Source organism: Choloepus didactylus, chromosome 3 (assembly GCF_015220235.1).
Source record: "Choloepus didactylus isolate mChoDid1 chromosome 3, mChoDid1.pri, whole genome shotgun sequence".
Taxonomy (NCBI): Eukaryota; Metazoa; Chordata; class Mammalia; order Pilosa; family Megalonychidae; genus Choloepus; species Choloepus didactylus.
Window position 1 is genome coordinate 207,944,012 of NC_051309.1, and position 6,737 is coordinate 207,950,748.

At 38.1% G+C, this 6,737-nt stretch overlaps 1 long non-coding RNA gene across 1 annotated transcript; it reads right to left on the bottom strand.

The window, feature by feature from the left end:
- LOC119530104 lies at positions 1–5,232 on the bottom strand. The gene is made up of 3 exons (XR_005216024.1): positions 5,112–5,232; positions 3,073–3,221; positions 1–129 (listed from the first exon to the last, which is right to left on the bottom strand). It is a non-coding gene; the product is annotated as an uncharacterized LOC119530104 (long non-coding RNA).
- Between the last annotated feature and the right edge of the window lie 1,505 nt (positions 5,233–6,737).

A 6,737-nucleotide genomic window follows, 5' to 3' on the forward strand; every position in this document is an offset into this window, starting at 1 on the left:
GCCTGTAGTTCCTGAAATTCCCTCTGGGTCCTCCTCCACTTTCTCTCACCCCTGGGCCAGGAGCATGTTTACTGTATGAGGAATTCACCAGCTTCTCCGGGACGCCAGCTGCATCATCAAACTTGGAGGCTTGGAGGCAGGGAGAAACCAATGCAGGTTGTAGCAACTCCTTTTGGTTTCCAGTTTGTCCGTCCTCTTTCCCAGTTTATGTCCCTCTTCCCTTCTACCAGCTGACCCTGCTGATTTCACACCCAGCACCAGACATAAGAACAGCAGACTGACACCGACTACTGAATCAGCAACACAAATCCTCACTCACATAAGGTCTAAGCTCTTTAACAAAGGCTTTACACCATTTATATTTACTTCTCTGATCAAATCCTAACCATCATATCCACCCCAAGGGGAAAGACTACTACTTTTTTTTTATTTTCTGTAGAGAGGAGAGAAGTTAAATTGATCTTACTGAGCAAAGGAATGGAAAGAGAGGAGAGCAAAGGGGAGTATACTGGTTTGTATATACATATTATGTCCCCCAGAAAAAAACATGTTCTTTGATGCAATCTTGTGGGGACAGATATATTAGTGGGGATTAAGTTGGAACATTTGGATTAGGTTGTTTCCATGGAGATGCGCCCCACACAACTGTGGGTGATAACTCTGACTGGATAATTTCCATGGAGGTATAGCCCTGCCCATTCAGCATGGAGCACTATATAAGCTCAGACAGAAGGAGCGAGTTTGCTACAGCCAAGAGGGACACTTTGAAGAATGCACAGGAACTGAGAGAGTAGCTGCAGATGAGAGGCAGTTTGAATACGGCCGTTGAAAGCAGACTCTTGCTCCAGAGAAGCTAAGAGAGGACAAACACCCCAAGAGTAACTAAGAATGACATTTTTGAGGAACTGCAGCCTAGAGAGGAACATTCTGGGAGAAAGCCATTTTGAAACCAGAACTCTGGAGCAGATGCCAGCCATGTGCCTTCCGAGCTAACAGAGGTTTTCTGGATGCCAATGGCCATCCTTCAGTGAAGGTACCCGATTTTTGATGCCTTACCTTGGATACTTTATGGCCTTAAGACTAACTGTGTAACCAAATAACCCCCATTTTATAAAAGCCAATCCATCTCTGGTGTTTTGCATTCCGGCAGCACTAGCAAACTAGAACAGGGAGGAAAGGAAACCATATGGAAACAAAGGAAGAATTGCTCTGGATTTTGAGACAGTATCCATAGGCAGGAAAATGGACTGGAGAATATAGGGCGTTTAATAATTGCAGCTGTGGCCTTGATATTTAGATTCTCTACACAGTTTATAAGACATATAAGTAAAAACTGGAATTATTTTTTAATTCTTTGGCTGCTGAACTGTGCTTTCTGGAGGTAACTCTGCTAAGACTGAAACATGTGTGCCCAGGTATTAAAAGGATTACCTAAAATTTCAAATCATTGTGCTGTAAGTTTTTCTACAGATATTTCAAATGCACAAATAATAAGAAAGTGGAAATGATTATATTATTTTTAGTAACTCTACCATTGAATGTGACCCTTAAAGCTATTTGGGACTCCCGGAATGAAAAACTTTACAGTTACATGCTTAGGGTAATTTTAGGTTACAGAGGAAAAAAAAAGAAAAGACTGAAATCCATGTGTTAATCATCCATTAAGAACCTCCTTTGAGCCAAAGAAGTTCAATCAAATGTGCTGTAAAATGCTTCAAAATTTTCACAAAAATATCTTTGATGCTTCATACTTTCTCTAAAAAGACTGATAAAATTAATAGCATAAATTGCTCATTTCTTTTGTTAAATTGCATCAATTTGTTCCATTCTAAAGGTTCAATGGCAGAATAAAGTACAAACACAACTATTATTCTGAATAAGGGATTACTAGATGAGTCAAGACCTGCTGGCTCTCAGAGAACTAACTTGTCATATATCCAAATCAGCTGCCAGAGTCATTAGCTAGGTGGCAGTGATCAACTGAGAGAATACAAGATTAAAAAGAGAAAAGAGCTCCTAGGAATAGCAAAATCACTAATCATCACTTCCTTATCCACTGAAAATTGTGAATTAGAAGGCAGGTTGTTTTGTGATATTCTTTAATGCCTTATGCTGAAGAAATGAGGTAACAAATCAATTGAGGGAAATGGCAATGGCCCTTAGGACTAAAGTGAGAATTATTTTCATCTTTGTATTCAAATTTTTAAGTTGACTTCCTACTTAAAAAGAGAGTCTCATACCACATTACAGGTAGTTTAAGTGACTCAAGAAACTTCAAGGGAACAAATTTGTCATATAAAAATTTCCTGCCAGTGTTTGTGTACTTCTTTGGGGGAGGTCTCTATCCATAAACTTGACTCACAATCAAATATGGAAAATAAAGAAATATTTCCTATGCTAATACACCATTTGTTTTATTTTTCTTTTTAAAATAAAATTACAATATTCATGATCCTTTCTTCATTAACATTGAGAGAAATGAAATCACATTAAGATAAGCAAAAACTCAAATTGTTTACTATCAATGGATTCTACTTAATTCTTGTAGAGATGAAAAACTGAAACAGTTCATTATTAGTTGCCAAGTGCTTTCTCCATGAACAAGAACAATATGTCATTTCGGGAAAAGGCTGACTACCCTTTATGAGGAAACTGTGTTATATGGTCAGTGTAGGAAAGAGAAGACCCAGTTTCTATACTGGCTTCTCCTCTTGCCTGTCTCTTATGGAAGTCATTTCACCTCTAACCCTCAGCCTCTTAGCACATAAAATGGGAGTGATGACATGTGACCTCCTAACTCAGGGTGTGATTGTGAAGGACAGATGTGAACATGAATTGCTGACGGGACAAATGGACAAATGTTATTAAATTTCAAGCGCCCCTAACATTTACCGAACCCTCCCACGTTTGATGGTGTAAATGTAAGTAAAGAAACTGAACCATTTTGAAGTTGCTTGGCTTGCTCAGTGTAGACAGTCAGCTGTAGGCCTCCATAGGGATTCAGAAAAAGAAAAGAAAGGAGAGAGGGGGGATTTTCACAGAGACAGATCCGAATGGAACCATACCAGATACCTCAGAAAAAGAAGCACTGGTGAAGTCTCCCCAGATGAATTGACTTCCCTCTGCCTCCCAAGTCACTTTAGTCATGTTAGTCTCTCTTTACATCAGTTTTCTCCTATCTCTGCTGTTTTTCTGCTTTCTGCTCTCAATCCAGAAAAGTCCTGTGGTTTAATTGAAAAACAGTTAAACTCAAATTGGCTCGTTCTAGAGAATACCTGCCAAAGTTTTAATCCCAGCATTTATTAAGTCAGCCAGTCAGCATCTGGCGCAGCACACACTCACGCGAATCAGGCTGTGGAAGGCTACAGAGAAGCAGGAAACAAGAAAGAAAAGGTGAAGAAAACTTGGATCCTTCCTTGGAAGTGCTTATGAAATCCAAATGAGAAAAATGTAGTTTGGCACAGAAGAGATTTATATAAGCAGTGCCATGAAAGGACAAAACTCAAATAACCAGAATAGAACACAAAAAACTGAAAACAAACAAACTAACTGGTAGAAGGACAGAAACTTCCAACTCAGGAGTTTTTAATTGGATTTAAGAGGCATTTGGGAACAATTGTAAAGTCGAGGAAAGGGAAGTACTATAGTATCTAATGATGATTGTGTCTAGAAGCAAAGCTGGTTATCTGCAGGCTTGAGGGACTGGTTGTACGTAATACCAGGCATCTATTTAGCCCAGTAATGGGGCTTGTTTAAATCGAGAGTGATACTCCTACTCCACAGCAATTTAGAGCTGGTCTGAAAACCTTGACTGACTCCTCAGCAATGTCCCTGACAAGCAGTGTGAAATTCAGTAACCAATGGCACTATGTACGCCTAACATTTTTTTCATCTTTAAAATAAAACATTTACATTTAGCCTCTCTACCTCACCTTGTCACTGTTATGATAAAATAAGATACTGAGAAGAAAATCTGTGTTAGCCATGCAGCCTACTACAATTTAAATTAGCATTATTATTATTGCTGTCTGTAGGATAATGTGGAAGAGAAGCAGTGAAAATGTATTTCTATTTTGCAGTCAAGGAGTGAGTCTGACTTGGAATACTTTACAGAATTATACATGCATGTAGCATGAATTTTAAAGTATGATAATATCAGTTTATTAGTGGTTCTGATGAATGATTTCGGCTTAAGTATCTTGCTTTATTTTATAATCCATGTTATTACATTGCTGGGTGCCACCATCATTAGTGACTGACACTTGGCCTGAATTTCCGTATTTTTCTTAAAGGTTTTAAGCAGGGCCCACCTTGGCATGTACAAGGTGCACCGTCGTGGGGAAAGGTTTAGGGAAAGGATTTTTAGTACAGGCCATGACGGCTGGACTCATCCCTAACTTACCAGTGCCTCCTGTTCTTTGTGTCTCATGGTCAAATGATGTGAATTCGGTGCTGGTCCCAATATATACTAGTTTAAAACTCCATAAACATGAATCCATGGCCATCAATTTTCACATGTGCATATATGGGACAGTAAAAGTACTTTCTCAGTCTTGTTATTAAAACAATAAAATAATGTGAAAGCAACTAAAGGTAATTTTCAAATGTTGGTATTATATAAGAAGTGATTTAGAAACAATGTCTCAATTTCAAAAGATATTAAAGGGAACTTCATTAAAAGCTTTAGTAACAAAGATAATGGACAGAGTTTTATATATTCACTTTAATTCTTGGGTGTTGAAATTCTAGCTGCCTCCTAGAGTCTTAAAAAATATATTTTTAAGAACTAAAAGTATTTACACAGTAGGAGGCTAATCTAACAAATTCATTATTTTGAAGGATTTTATAATGATCAGAATTTTTTAAGGTCTGGATTTGCTTTTTAAATGTCAGATTCTTAATGAATTGCAAAATTAGAAGATAAGATGTTTAGAGAATTTCTTTTTGTTCTTAACAGTCTGGAAATAGGAAATCTTGTAAAATTAATAAATCCTTTAAATTTGCTTCAAAATTAGAGTGAGTTCCCTCCCCACCAGCAAGGGGAGACCTCAGTCCCTTCCAGCCTCTCCAGAAATTTTACTAGAAGTGAACAATCAAAATTGATGCTTTACCTGATCAGCCTTGGATTCCAATCCCTGCTTCTTCTGAGTTAACTGCATTTAAGGTTCATCTTACTTTTCCAAGAGGACATTTTTTTTCCTGCACTGCTTCATTATGGACAGCACTCAATTTCTAATATGCCCAAAATATCACAAACACAAAACCTGAGGATGCAGAGAAACAGATAAGATTCCCATTAATACGAACAAGTGAAACCAAATATTAAGTATTCCTGTTGTTGAAGTCCCTCACCTTTGGGAATGTCTCATTTGGTGATCTTACTTTCCAGACCATATATATTCCCCTTGTTTATCTCTTTCCACAAATTCTTCTTTCTTCTCAGACTCTAACCTAGCACCTAAATGCCTATTAATTTCTTACGCATTGCAGAGCATCTATTTATTTTTTCACTGTGTCCTTGCCTAAGGAATCTTACTTTCCTCCTCTGAACCTATCAACAAACACTTACCTAATACAGTTAGCACTCCATTTAAAAGGATCTGTTATGAGCTGCTAAAATATTCTTTCCCATACTGCAGGTTAGTTTCAAAGAGAGAACAGCATGATAAATTTATTAAGAACTAAAAATAGATAAACATTTAGCTAGGTACAGTGGGGAAAACAAAACCGAACCAGGTTATGACTGGTAAATAAGAGCTGGGCAGGAAGAATCATCATGATTGTGGACATACTGAATACATAATTCAGGTTTTGCAGAAGGCTTTAGCAAATAAACAGCTCTCTTACTTGATGACATCACCTCTCCAGTGTTTGAAACAGAGCTTTAAACTTGTTAGAAGCCCTTTCCCCTCCAAGCAAGTGTGACCTCAAATCACCGATGCAATGGTAATACTGGTGTCCACCCTGTTTCCTGAGAGTCCTGAGTGTCTTGTGCCTCAAGAAGCTGCCATCTCATAACTCCTACTACACTGGCTGGCCAAGTACTAGATGTCTGCCTCTACTAGCCTGAAGGTCTTCCAGGGTCCTCACTTAGCTTGCTGGGGTCCTATCATCCTAATTAGTCCCTGCCAACACTCTATCCATTTTGACTCTGCCCTGTCTTCTGGTCCAGTAAACACTAACTTTCCCCTGCACATATCAAGATACACCACAATAACCACAACCCCCTCAGTCCCAGTTTTTGGGCTGGTCACTTGTTATTTGGACCCAACTGAAATATGAGTCATCTTTATGTATCCCAGTTGGCATTCACAAGCGATGGAGCTCTCTTGACCTACTCTCTTATCTTGTGCACCAGATTCATCGATCCTGTAGTATGTCTCCAGAGATCATTTGAAAACAGTTCAACTCTTTTATCACTTTATGCTACTGGAAATGTAATACATAATTTTACAGTGTAGTGCTTCTTAACAATGCTCCATTTAGAAGATAATATGAATAACTACTGGTTCAAGCACAGAATTGTTAATAGACCATAAAAAACTATTTGTACGTATAAAACATCATTCATTGCTTGGAATCATACCCTTTATCTAATCACTGTGTTGATGTCTCTGTGCAGTAATAATTCCATTTTTGAACTTTAAAATAAGCCTTTAAATGACTTAAGCATCTGCTTAGCTGAGAAGGCTTAACCTTCCCTGAGTGTTGATGCCAGGGCATATTAACTGGGATCT